Here is a 14,341-nt window from a genome sequence, read left to right on the forward strand (position 1 = left end):
ATTTAAAAAGAAATAAGCTTGCTCTGAATTCTGGGAACAACTGCAGAGATTTTAGAAGGCCTTCCAAGAAGCTCTGTCAGTCTGCCTTTTCAAAGGTGTCTTGCATGTCCCAGCAAACTGAGGAAATGACAGACTCTGCTGCCACAGACTCTCCTGTGGAGGGAACAGAAGCCCTGCATGTTCCCCTGCAAATGCTGCCCCTGTGGCTACAGACACCCCCTCTTTAGCCTGAACATCTTGACAGGAGCTTTATCAAACCACTGGCATCCTAATGCTCTTTCTCTTTCAAAATCAGAAACACAGCCATCAAGAAAGAGCAGGAAGACATACAAAAGTCAGGTTAGGATACACCCTAACCTAAGTAGAATGGAAACCTCTTCTTATGAACAAAGTGTGTAACATAATACGTGGAAAAATAAACACCATAAGCAGCAAAAGCTGCTGTGGCCAGATGGTGGATCATTGTCCTAGTGCTCTGCAAGTTTTCTCCAACACTAGAAAAACAAATGGCCTGTCAGAGTGCACCTGCCCACTGAGCAATGCTCCAACCAGGAGGATTCTCCTCATGTGAGCAAGGCCTAGGGCTGCTCTGACACTCAGGCCTTCCGTGCACCAAGGCAACCTTCTGATTTCACCACGACAATGTGGCAACCATGCCCTGATATCACAAAGCAAAGTATCACAAAGGATGTTAGTCTGTGAATTTATGCCAAGCAATAACCAACCTTCCCTACAGCAAACACAAAAGAGCCTGAATACTTCTTCTCTGTCACAAAGCAGCACAAATTCCCCCCATGGGCCAAACCCTGTTCAGGGATCCAAGAGGAACTCAAAGGGTGCCCCAAGCACCTACAGCCTGTACCCCAACTGAGCACTCAGATGGGACACAAGCAAAGGAAACAAGACCAAAAAACATGGCCCACAGCATTGTGTGGGAACTCAGCACATCACTCCTGATGTCCAGAGTTGCCGAGATAAACCTTGGGGGGCTTGGAAATCCTGGAATGTTGCCAGAAGTGCTTGGTGGTTGGATTTTGACCCTGCACAGAATGTGCCACCTGTATGAGGACAAGAGGATCACTTGGGGATAAGTGGTGAAGGAATTAATTATTCACAGGGTGAAAATACAGGTTTTGGGATTTTGGTACAGTGGGGTTTTTAGGAGACAAGATAGAGGAATTAGGGCGTGTCTTGTCCTTCTTCTCTTTTCTTCTTGTCACCCATCTTTGGTGGTGATGCTGGCACTTGGGGATTGGCTCACATTAAATGTACACTTGTTAATAAGGGTAAAAGGTATTGGAAGGTAAAGGTAAATATCTTATATTTAGTTTTTAGTATAAAAATAGACGACTGTGCAGTGGGAGGTCAGTGTGCCTATGGCTGTCTTTCTGGTCAGACCTCTGTCAGGCTGGGAGACGACTTTGTAGATAAGAAATAATAAGCAATATTGAAGACCGAAAAATCTGAAGAGTGCACTTGTCCTTTGGAGCGCAGGTTGTCCCAAGGCCATTCTACGCGTAACCGGGCAGAGACAACAGGCTGAGAAAGGAGAGCATTGCACGTATGAGAAATGACTCACACTTTTAAAATTTTAAAGGTTTAGTAAACCTTAACAAAGGACTGAATAAAGAAAAATTACAGCATTTGGAGTCTCTGTGAAAAGCAGCCATGTGCTCATCTACAAAAACCATGCTCTGCCTTTTATACCCTTAGCCCCTCCAAAAGTTTTGTCAGTCAACTCTTTCTCTGCTGTCTATTGGTGGAGATTACTTTCTTGCATCCTGTTGCCTTCTGATATAAAGCAAGGCGACCCGGTTTCGAGGAGCAGCACAGCGACCCAAACTCACCAGGGTCACTCAGGCCAAAGAGCACACAGACACCAATGTGGTAGATGGTCAAAGGCCTTTATTATCTCATCTCGTGGGGTTTTATAGTCTAAGGGGTTTCTCTACGTCAGAGGGGGTCTGCAGTACCATCTATGGTTAGTAAGGAGTGGAAAGTTACCAGCATTACTATCATTAGGGGGACTACATTCCTAGTTACATTCCTAGGGTGATCTCTTATCTTAGGGGATTAGGGGAAAAGGAATCCTGCTGCTTTCCGTCACATCGCGTGATCTTCCGATCCCCAGTCCCTGTCCTACTACAGCATCCTGACTGGAGGTCAGGTGTTGTTACACCCTGCCTGCTGGTCACAAGCCAGCCCTCCCCAAATGCCCTGACTGCCGAGGCTATTACAAGGGGGATGGGAAAGAGGACTATGGGAGGATATATTACAATACCATCACTACACATTTGAACATCCACATAACATCTCCTTCTTAATTGTCTGAGCCAACCATTGCATTACTCGTCCAGAACACACAGAACCAGGAGAGAGGCCACTGTTGGCATCACAGCTGAAATGCTTCCTAACAAATCTCCCCACATATTTGCACCTTTATTGGACATGCCCAGGGCTCTGGTGCATGTACATCTCTGCCTTTCTTCCCCTTTGGCAGCAGTCCAACTGGCAGCATCTGCCCGCTAGCAGAGCTTCTCTAAGCTGGGAACGCCACTGGCAGTGCTGATTTCCAGAGGCTTCTGTGTGCCAGGGGAAGCCAAGGCAGGAGCGGGTTGAACGGTGCTGGCGCTGCTGCTGCTCTGTGCCAGAGAGCCCCGGCTGGGCAGGGCACGGTGCCCACTGCGCTGCGGGCTCCTTCTCCTGCCACAGCTGGGCACACCTGGGAACAAGGCATGACAACCTGTGGGCAAACCAAGGGGTTTGTGGGGCTGCACTGCTCTGCACACACCCAGGACACTTGCAGCACAGAATTTTAACCCTCAGACTGGTAAACCAAAGGGAAACAGCTGGAAAAGATTTCATTTCAACCATTCTTTATGCTTTAATAGAAATGACCAATATGAAAGTTACCGAGCAAGGCCCGATCCACACTGCCAGCTCAGTGTGAGAGAAGAGGCATTACTTTATTTCAGTACTGGGTGTGTGAGGAATCACTTCCCTGAAACATGCATACCCACGTGTTAGTATCCATGGAACTAAGACATTACTTTCATTACTTTTATTTGTTACTTTGCTCAAACTCACAGGCTAAACATTCTCACCAAGTATTTGACATGTTTAAATCACTTCCCCAAAATTACTGACATTTAGAGTAGGGGTCTCTTAAGGGTCTCTGGTGGTCATGTGGGGAACATCCCATTCCGCAAATTCTCCTCCCATGGTTAAGAGCCGCCTTCTCCTTGAATGCATTGCAGTTACCTCCTCAGTAGGCCCACCGTCTTTATTCTCAAGGCTAAGATATCCACTTGCACACATTAACCACTGCTGTGAGGGAAGGTATGACTAAGCACTGCCTCTTAAAGCTTAACAAATTCACAATTTGTTGCACATCAACATTTCCCCAGCATCTCTCGTTCCTTCTCTGGGAATCAAACACAAGCATTTTGTGATCACTGAGCCCAAGGCTGCCTCCAACCCTCCTGTCACCCAGCAGCCCTTCTCTCCTCACAAACAGCAGGTCCAGCAGCGCCTTCCCTCACTGCCTCAGTCACCAGCTGTGTCAGGAGTTCTCTGTCACACACTCCAGGACCATCCTGGACTGTTTGCTCTCCACTGCACTCTGTTGCCAGCAGACATCCCCACCCTGTTCCATGCCCCTTGCAGAACCCTGCACCTGCTGTCCATGGGCACCTGGAAGGGGAGGCACTCACGGCAGAGATGGCCCAGCTGCACTGGGCAGGAACCAAAACCCTCTGGCAGCACAGCTGCTGGCCTGTGTCTGGCACAGCTCTGCACGCCCCACCCCTCATGGGCTTTGGGCTGGAAATGCAATTGCACTTTCTGCTTCATGTAGAAATACCAGAGCTGCACAAACAACAGCCAGCAGGCCACATCCCTGGCACTGCAGCATGGAGTTGAGAAGGAAGAAGACCCCTCCCCAATTCCTAACGGTACCAAAACCACCGTAATTGGGACTTTTAATCCTCTGAATGTAGAGTTGATTCATGGGGTGACAAGGGAAACTTCCAATGGAGTTGAAGTTTGATAGAGTTTTTTTTCGGAGTCCTACTCAGACTGTTGATTTGAAAATTTATTTAAAAATATCTTTTAAAAGGCTGTGCAGTCATATGGTTTTGTTCTAATACCAAATGACTAGATGAAATGTACTGGCGTTTTAATTACATCCAAACTGATTAGTCTGTAAAAGCTTTCCTGCAGAATAGCCACTAAACAAGAAATAAAAATCTGTGGGCTGTTGACTTTGCAAATTTCTACTAAACTTATCAGACAATGAGGCATTTTTAGTTAGATCATAGAGCAAATTAATTCCTATGGATAACTTGATTTGGATAAACCTGTTGATTTCCAATTAAAACTGCCAGCACGTACTAAGTGGAAATCTGAATACTCACTTCTATGAGCTCTGAATTATTAGATAGTCATTATTCGCCATATTAACAAAAATTAACATTCTGGCTATTTTTTTTTTTTTTACTTACAGCCAGCTCTTCAACACTCTTTGTAACATCAGAAAGAGAGTTTGTAGCAATGTGAACCATGGGTTAGTGGGGCATTGCAGAAGGCTCCTATGCCAGCACTAAATGTTCACATTTACCATGGCATCACTTCTTGCCTTTAATTCCAAGCTACAGCTGAGTTCTTGCAGTATAGATTCACACTTGTAGTCTGTATTTTCAGCTCGTTCTTACTTCCCTGTCCAGAATAAAATCATGCCTGGATCTCAAATCAAAATAAAACAAGGAGAGAGTCAGATTCTGGATAGGTATAAGAAGAACTAAGAGATGTTTTTGCAAATATGTTGAAAAGTTCTTTGTAGATACTGCAAAAATGGCAGATTAAAGACTTGCACTCTAACTTGCAAGCTGAGGTTTGCCTGTTCTTTCTGGACTGATTTCTTGAGGCCAGACACTGAACCTAATCAGTAAGAAAATCAAAACCACAGGAGTAGTTTGGAGAATATTGTAAATTATTCTGTCGTGATGCTTTTTGCCCAAAAGTTCTGGCCGTCATCCGACTGGAGTAATTTAAGGAGATCGATACCATCACACTGTGCCTGTGCACACAATTCCCTCCCAGGAGTAATCCATGAAGCAACGTTGACAAATCTACACCAGCAGCTATTGCCACACAGTCATGAAGCAGAGAATATGTATTTCTGCTACACTTGGACAGCTGAAGATGCCTCTGCTGAGCTAATTTTTGTGACTGCTCACCACAGATGAGACCTTGTGGTCAGTCTCCAACAAGTCAGGGCAGTTAATATTCTGCCTAAACGAAGTAAGTCTAGCAATACATAGACCATGGAGCCTGAGGAAAGCCAGCAGCTGTGGGAGATTTAATTCGTTTCTGTATCTTTCTTTTTACTAATTTATTGCAGTCTATTATTTAAAGCATGGAAACTTTTGGCATACCATTGGCTGGAAAGTTGGTCAGTCTTCCATTCATGACTCCTCTGAAAGCATCACCCAGTGTTTTTAGCAGTAACTCTTCCATCATCATGGCTCACACAAAATTTCCTGCAGCTCTTGCTGGAGTCAGGGAAAGACACCAGGAGAAGGGGGAGAAAGCTGTGTGCAGAGACTGTGTCAGCTAAAGAGACATTTGTTTCCTCTGATTTGACTGAATGGCTGCAGGAACCTTGCTGGCACTGCTGGCGGGGTGGCCTTTTGCAGGGCTGGGCAGAGTCTGGGGCCCAGGATCCCTCCTCTCGGTGGGACACCAGGGTGAGCAGCCCCTGTCCCAGCCAAGAGCAGAGGTTCTGTGGCTCTGCCCTGGGCACAGGGACCTGCCACTGCCATGAGCTCCTGCCGCGGCTCCTCTGGGGCAGCTCCTGCTCTGCAGCGATGATGGGCGCAGCTGGGGGGGGCTGCAATGGAGAGTGGCTTCCAGTGGCCTCTGTTGGTGTGCCACACTGGAGCCAGCAGAGCTTCTGGAAGGAGTCTCCTCTTGTGAGCTGCTGGAGCTGGCACTGGCCACAGAGCCGCTGTGTTCATCCCTGACAGGACCAGAGCACAGCAGCCTCTGGGCCTCCTTGCTGCACGATGGCAGTGAGGAGGCCATGGACCAGAGGTTCAGTATGTGTGACTCAGTTTCCTGATAAACTGTGCTAAGAAAACCCTGCATCCCTCCTGCCAGATCTAAGACACTCCAAGAAATCTGTTGGCACATTGGGAACTCAGAATTGTTTGCATTTTGAACAATTGTCTTAGGAGTGCTTTTGATTGTTTTTGTCATTTTGTGTTGATTCAGTTGATCCTTCAGAGAAGCTTTCCTAATAATATAAAACACGGGGAATTGTGGAGACCCTGGGGGGGCATTCCCTGGTCTAGGGAGACACAAGAAGCTTCCCTCAAAAAGCTGTTAGACCCCATTGGCTCCTTCCCCTGTTCCTATGTCTGTTCCTGCGCTCCCAGCCACACCTTCCCTATTACCTGATTGGCCCCCTTATCTTTGTACTGCCCCAAGATCAGGGTCAGCCCCTGGGCCCCCGTGGAGACAAAGTGAGACCCTCTGTGTGTGGTGCTGGGACCTGAACATCTCCCTGCACAGCTAAATAAAACATCTGTGGAGATTTTGCAAAGGTCCTTTTTGCTTCTTTACCCTGGACTATGCTAGCAGCAATTCAGATTGCTACAGAGGAGAAGCTGCAGTACTGGCACCAAGATTTTGGCAACTTGACCATAGGCACAGAGGGCGTGCAGGATGCTGCTCTATCAATTCCTTTACCAGCCATCTCTGGTGCTGGCATATTCCCTCCAGCTTCTGGTGCAGCCAGGGCCACCTTTGGTCCAGTAGATGACATTGTTATTTGAAAAATTCGGCCCACTCCTTGGGCAGGAGGCCATCCACAGCCTCTGGCCCTGCAGCCCCCTGCTCAGCCGGGGACAGTGTTCCCTGTGGGGAAGATGGAGCAGCCATCACAGGGTCTTGGGGGCTGTTTACAGCAAGGTGGCCAGGCTGTCTCCCTGCTGGACTCTAGCAATTGTTTGGGGGAGCTGATGGCAAATTGTATGTAGTCCTGTTCATCCTGCTCAGAAAACCTGACAGCTTCTATCATTCTTCTGCAGAGTGGGCACGCTGGATTTCTCTTTGCCCACTGCAGGATGCAGCCCAGGCAGAATTGGTGATGACAGGGCAGAGAAAAATTCACATCCTTCTTAGTGACCTGGCAGATGGGGCAGCTCCATTCTGTCCCCATGGCCATGTCTGTCTGTCCCAGCAGGAGGGAAGAGCTGAGGACCATGAGCTGCTCTCATCAGCAATCTTGCTTGGCCAGAGCCCAAGCTCCAGCCAGAGTGGTCCAGGCTCTGTCAGTGCCCAAATATAAGCAGAAAGGCATGTTGTATCACAATCCATTCCTTGGTGAAGGAGGTCCATAGCAGCCTCAAGAGGCACCTCAGACACTCAACAGTCAAGGCAGTAACATATGGACAGGACACAGATGGCAGTTCACGGCTGGGAGAGCATTTGTAGACAGATCCAAGGACAAATTTCCCAGGAACTCTCCACAGCTCTGGGATCTGCCCATCAGCTCTGTCAGAAGCTTCAGCAGAACAAACCAAAGTCCTAAAAAGCAGCTTCCAGACACTTCCTACCATCCTGCCTGAGTAGCCGGGTTGCTTGCTGCAAAACACTCTTTTTCTCCTCTTCCCCAGTGCCCTGTGGACACTTGCAGCCAAAATAAAAAGCTCCTGGCCCTCTGTGTGATGTGATAATACAGTTTTTATATTTCCATGCTTGGATGAAAGAAAGCTGTGCTGTGGGTCAGGAGAGGCCAGGACCCACTTGGCCTTCCTGCAGGCTGAGGTGGTCCCAGCAGACATCCTGCTGCTTTTTTGTGTCGCAGTCGAGGCGCTCACGACATAAAGCAGAGACCACAAGCAGTCTCAGTTGGTAACACTTGGCAACAGTTTATTAATGAAAATGGCTGATCTTTTATACACTTTCCAGTTGTTTACCCTTCCTCTACCTTAGCTATTGGCCGCAATAATTCAATACCATGCCATTGGTGAAAAGTTACTCTGACTCCACCTAACTTTCTAAAAATGCTTCATCCAGCTGCAGAATGTTCTTATCTTCCTTCTCTCGATCTCCTTGGTTACGGCCTTGGAGAAAGCTCCTTATCAGCTTCTTCTTCTTCTTACTTCTTGCTCCTTTAGCTAACAGGCCCGCTGCTAGCCCCTTCCACAATTCCCCCTTTTTTGTTTTTGACCTGTAAATACAGCTGCTATGGATTTCTGCAGGGCCCTTTGCAAAAACCCAAGCAGAGAGGGGACACACAAAATCACAATCACAACCATCAACAAAATTCCCATTCTTCCTTCATCCATCTTTAAGTACTGATGTATGGTCTTAGCCAGTGTCATCCGCACGTTCTGCTTCAGCTACGGAGCCATCGATCCTGTCCTTTCCCGCATGCTCTAGGTAAGATTTAACACAGCGAGCAGGAACCCATCGAGGACCATTATCTGTCAAAACACAAGCATAACCCCTTCCCCAGGTTACCAGTTCCACTGGACCAGACCATATACCAGTAATCAAATCCTTGACCCATACCTTGACATTTCCATGGAAATTTGGTTGCTTAGAATTCAAAGAAGAAAAATGGCAAAAGATTGGAGATAACTGTGAGTCAGGTAGGGGACGCAAGAAGTTTAACACATAAACAGCTTTATCTAATCTCACTTGAGGTGACTCCTGTTGCCTTCCCCCTTTTTGTTTTTGAACCTGACGTTTAAGAAGTCCGTGAGCTCTTTCAATAATTGCTTGGCCCGTGGGGACATGTGGAATACCTGTTGAATGCTCAATGCCCCAAGCACGAAAGAATGCTTGCATTTTCTGCGAAGCATATGCTGGGCCGTTATCTGTTTTTACATGACATGGAACACCTAGAATAGAAAAGGCATGATAAAAATGACGAATAGCATCTCGAGTTTTCTCTCCTGTGAATGCTGAAGCAACCATTGCGTGAGAAAAAGTATCAACTGTAATATGAACATACTTAAAGCGACCAAATTCTGGCATTTTTGTAACATCAGTTTGCCATTCTTCTAACGCAGAAAGACCTCTAGGGTTGGTACCATAATACTGAGTGACATGAGTCATGTGACAGTCGGGACAAGAGGAAAGAATAGATTTTGCTTTGGCAGTAGACAATTTCAATTGCTGCTGTAAAGCTTGAGCACTCTGATGAAAAAATTGATGGGATAAAATTGCCTGCTGCAACACATTGGGTACAGTTTGATTGCAGTAGCAGCTACTAAAGAGTCTACATAGGCATTGCCTTCAGCAAAAAATCCCGGTAATGATGTATGGCTGCGAATGTGCATGATAAAGTAAGAATGTTTTCAAGCACCAATAACTGTCCACAACTTCACTAATATGGTAAACAATGGTTTCTCTTGAATATTATACAACACTGCTTGATCTAAATGCTTAACCAAATTTGCAACATAAACTGAATCAGTAACTATGTTTACAGAACCAGGAAACAAAGTAAAAGCCAAAAGAACAGCAGAAAGTTCAACCAGTTGAGGAGATCCCTGCTGAATTACTGTCTGATATTCCCAGTGATAATCCCTTCTCCAAGCCACAGCTGCTTTTCCGGTTTTCCCGGACCCATCTGTAAAAACCGTTATACCTTCCACTGGAACAGGAGAACAAATTTGCTTGCCTTCAAAAGGAATCTCTTTAGTCAGTGTTAGAACAGGATGAGAAGGCAAGTGATACGAGATTTGGCCTGTAAAACAAGATAAGGCAGATTGCAATTCATGATTATTTTGAAAGCACCATTCAAAATACCACTGTTGCACAGGTATCACAATGGTCACAGGGTCCTGTCCCAAAATCTCATGACAACGCCTGTGACCCTTGATGATAATATCTGCAAAGAGCTCATAAAGTCCTGGAGCTGTTTTCCGAGATCTGAAAGATAAAAATATCCATTCCAGAATATGCAATTGATCTTCCCAATTATCATTCCATTGACACAGTATTCCACATGGTATTTCATGGTCTTTCAAAATAAACAATTGAACACCAACAGAGGGATCTATCCTGTTAACAAATTTGTGTGCTAGGGCTAATTCAACTTCTTCTAGCACTGTGACTTTACGTGCCCTTGTTGTCCACAATTATAACACTTCGCTGAAGGTCTTAACACTGCAGCAAGAGCTGCCATTTTATGCTCGACTGAACCAACTTTCGAGCAAGCAGTAACCATTTCAGACAAGGTGGGTTCCCCAGGCAAAGTATCAATAATCTTTCTGCAGTCTGGGTTTGCATTTTCTTTAGCCAATTGTACACACAATTTGTCTCGCAAAGTTTCATCATCTACTTGTTTCTCAATAGCGGCAGCAAGTTTTTCTGCAAACTGCAAAAATGGTTCTCTCATTCCTTGTTGTATAGTAACATATTTCTGTTTTGGAGCTGCCATTTCCATTGTTTTAGTTAAGGCACTCATGCCAATTTGCTGAGCTTGTGCCAAAATCGAAGGATCCCACCTTGCCTGTAAATCTGGATTAGCAAAAGGCCCATTAGGGCATCAACAGCCACAGCATGACGAGGGTCGTGTTGAGGCAACTGCATATTTGTTAAAGCTGTGCGCTCAGCCAAGTTTCTTGAAATACACCATATTGTACTGGCTGAAATAGAATTGTAGCAAGATGAGTGATGTCATAAGGTGCAAGCAAATCTGCATTAATCACACGTATTAATTGCATTACCTCTGAGGAATTAATACCATATTGAGCTACTTTCAATTGGAGGTCTTGCACAACCCTCCAGGCGAAGACATGATGACTGTCGTTCTGTCCTGTTCCAGGAGCTGCTTTGAAAACTGGAAAAGCCATAGGGTTATCACAAGCAACATTTGCAATGGCACTGTTCTCCTGAGGTACTCTTGGAGCACCTAACCTTTCTATGATGTCCCAGTTCTTTTCTTCAACTGCTTTCCTCCTAACAAATTCCCAAAACTCCTGAGGGTGTCGAGGAAGCACAGTGACTTGGCATGGAGGCAAAGTCCATGGGGCAGTAAGGCTAGAGCTCTTAGGAGATGAAGAGACCAGAGCTCCCTGCCCCAACTCAGGTGTTACTGTGGGCGACTCATCACTTGACTCACTGTTGTTGTCACTGTCAGGTAAAGGAGGATATGGCCTTGCAGGTTGTTCAAGCATCTCAGGGGGGGGGGGGGGGGGGGGCAGACGGCTGGACCAGAGAGGAGGGAAGCGGAGGGGGGAAAATGGCTGGACCTTTCTCTCTGCTAAAGACATTTCAGCTACCTGGCGTAGCGGTGTAGTATATACAGGCACCATCTCGAGCTGCTGTGCAGGTGTGAGATAAGGAGGCTTAGGAGTCTGATAAGAAGAGGCTAGGGCAGGTTGCCCAGTTTTGGCAGCCTTCCCGGAAGCTTTGGCAGCTTTCCCAGAAGCTCTGGCAGTGTGCCAGGTAACTCCCATGGCATCCGAACTTTCTTCACCAAGTTCCCCATCAGAGCCCCCTTCTACCTCAGCCCCCCCGTCAGGTATCAGCCCTGACTCTTCGTCCGCATCTTGCTCCGTTTCTCTCTCTATTCTCCATTCCTTTAAAGCCTCAAAGAGCGAGTTCCAGGTTACTGCTAAATCAACAGCTGTTTTATCTCCCGCTCGAATAACTTGCCAAAGTCTGTCCCCGACTTTCTTCCATGCCTTAACACTAAATGCTGTGTTGGGATCAGTGCCAAAATTCTGTGATTTAGCCCACAGCAATATATTACGAAGCCCATAGTCTGACGTATTAATTCCCTTATTTCTTAACAAAACTTTCCATGTAGACAGAACACTTTCTTCCTCTTTAGATAAATTTTGTCCCATTATTACTAGTTGGTGGCTCACCTACTTCCAGGTGTCTTGATTGGAGGGAATCAGGTCCGGATTTCCCTGTGGCTTCCACCTGCCACTCTCAGCTGCACCAACGCCGCCTCCCCCACTACGTCCCAGTGGGTCACGGTTGCCAATTGCTAGGACCCCGTATGGGCCCTACCGACTATGTTCTTATCACGTCGGCATCTCCAAAATGTCGCAGTCGAGGCGGTCACGACATAAAGCAGAGACCACAAGCAGTCTCAGTTGGTAACACTTGGCAACAGTTTATTAATGAAAATGGCTGATCTTTTATACACTTTCCAGTTGTTTACCCTTCCTCTACCTTAGCTATTGGCCACAATAATTCAATACCATGCCATTGGTGAAAAGTTACTCTGACTCCACCTAACTTTCTAAAAATGCTTCATCCAGCTGCAGAATGTTCTTATCTTCCTTCTCTCGATCTCCTTGGTTACGGCCTTGGAGAAAGCTCCTTATCAGCTTCTTCTTCTTCTTACTTCTCGCTCCTTTAGCTAACAGGCCCGCTGCTAGCCCCTTCCACATTTTTGAGGAATGTGTGAGGGGGTGTGGAGGGGGTGACAGAGAGGCCGAGATCATAGAGTGGAAACTCAGCTCCAGAGAGCCAGTGCAGACTCTCCCTGCTGAATGCCTGCTGGGGCTGACAAAGAAGGAAAATGCCCCAATAACAGCCCGATGGCACTATGTCTCAGGGACAGGTACAGGGAGGTGACAACAAACATCAGCATGGCCCGGTCTCACAGCTTCTAGGAAGCAGTGACAGAGGGGCCTCATGTGCCAGAGATTTCAGAAAGGCTGTCCTCTTAAATGGCCACTCTGAAACCCCTCTCTTTGCCTCTTGGATTTGTGTATGCTTTTGACAGCCACAGCATCCTGGGGCAATGCGTTCCCTGATTTCATTAAGCACTCCTTGAAAAGCACCTCCCATTGTTCAACTGAGCTGCCAGCCTGGTCATTTCAGAGGGTGCTGCCTTGGTGGAGAGAAAAATCAGTCTTCTGCCTTTCAGGGAGCTGAAGGAGAAGGGACTCTTCACCATCCAACCCCTGGCTGGGTCCCATTCAGAGGTCCTGCTTTGTCGACTTCGTGAGGATTGCTTGGCAGTTACTAGCGAGGTGAGAACATTGTTCTGAATTTGTCCCATATACTTCGTACATGGTGTGTAGAGTAGGTATGTGCTTGCTCATCTCCATGTGTGCTCATGGTCTGCCTTCATTTCTGGTTTTAGACCTGATATTTCTAATGTCTATCAGCTATCTGTAGGATCTGTGGGTACATGCAGCTGTATTTACTGGCAGGTCGGGTATCTGACACTCATCTTTGAGTGTGGTGACTTTATAATCGAATGTGCAAATGCAGAAACTGAAACACTGATGATGTTATTTGCCAGAGTCCCAGTCTCTGCCCAAGCTGTAATTCAACACTGCAAATTATTCTGTAGACCTCAGCCTGTGTTTTCTGTTTCCTGCTGAGTGCTTCAACTGCTGGTGTTGCTTTTTTGAACAGGAGCACCTGACTCTTTTATCTTTATGACTTGTGGATTCATGATTTGAAAGCAGCTCTTAATTTAATTTTCTAGTAAAAGGGCCTATAATCAAAGCTCTGGACATTTTAGAAGTGTTAAGTAGAACACTTAATGAAATTATTATTTTAGGCCTGCAGTAAGCAGGTCTGAGGTCAGAAAGTGCCCTTCTGTGCTTGTACTCTCCTGCTCTTCTTGTTCTTGTATGTTTCTCTGGACACAGTGGGATATGTTGTCATTTCCTGGGACTTCTGTTGAAGGCAACTGGTTTTCTTTTCAAGGTGATTCCTATGTTTCCCCTCATGACTTCCCCAGGTGACCAACCTCCGGTCCAAGGTGGCCTACTCTGCCATTGTCACTCTGGGAGAGCTCTTTGTGACCTTGAAGAAGGATATGGACTCTGAGGTGGATGAGGTTGCTCGGATCCTTCTCCAGATGGTGTCCAGCTCCCCAGAGTTTGTTCAGAAAGCAGCCAGTCAGGCCCTGGGGATCATGGTGGAGAATGTGACTCCTGCACGAGCAATGACTGCTCTCATGGACATGGGAGTCAAGTAGGTTCTTCTTTTTTTAGTGATATTCTTCACCTTCGTGTGTGTGGGAGGGAGAAGGGATGAGACAGAGAATGGGAATGCTGGGAGGGAAGGGTCCTGTATCCTGCATCTTCTGTGAACTCAGTGACTTGATTCTCCAACCAACCTCACTTTTTTCCTCTTGTCACCTATTTCTGCCCTCCTGCAGCCCATTAGTTCTCAGAATCACAGAAGTGTGGAATATGGGGAGTTGGAAGGGGCCCATCAGGACCATCGAGTCCAGCTCCTGGCCTTGCCCAGAACAGCCCAAGGGTCACACCAAGTGCCTGAGATTGTTGTCCAAATGCTCCTTCAACCCTGTCAGGCTTGGTGCTGTGACCACTGCCCT

The sequence above is a fragment of the Melospiza melodia genome, unplaced genomic scaffold (assembly GCF_035770615.1).
Source record: "Melospiza melodia melodia isolate bMelMel2 unplaced genomic scaffold, bMelMel2.pri scaffold_48, whole genome shotgun sequence".
In the NCBI taxonomy this organism is placed as follows: domain Eukaryota; kingdom Metazoa; phylum Chordata; class Aves; order Passeriformes; family Passerellidae; genus Melospiza; species Melospiza melodia.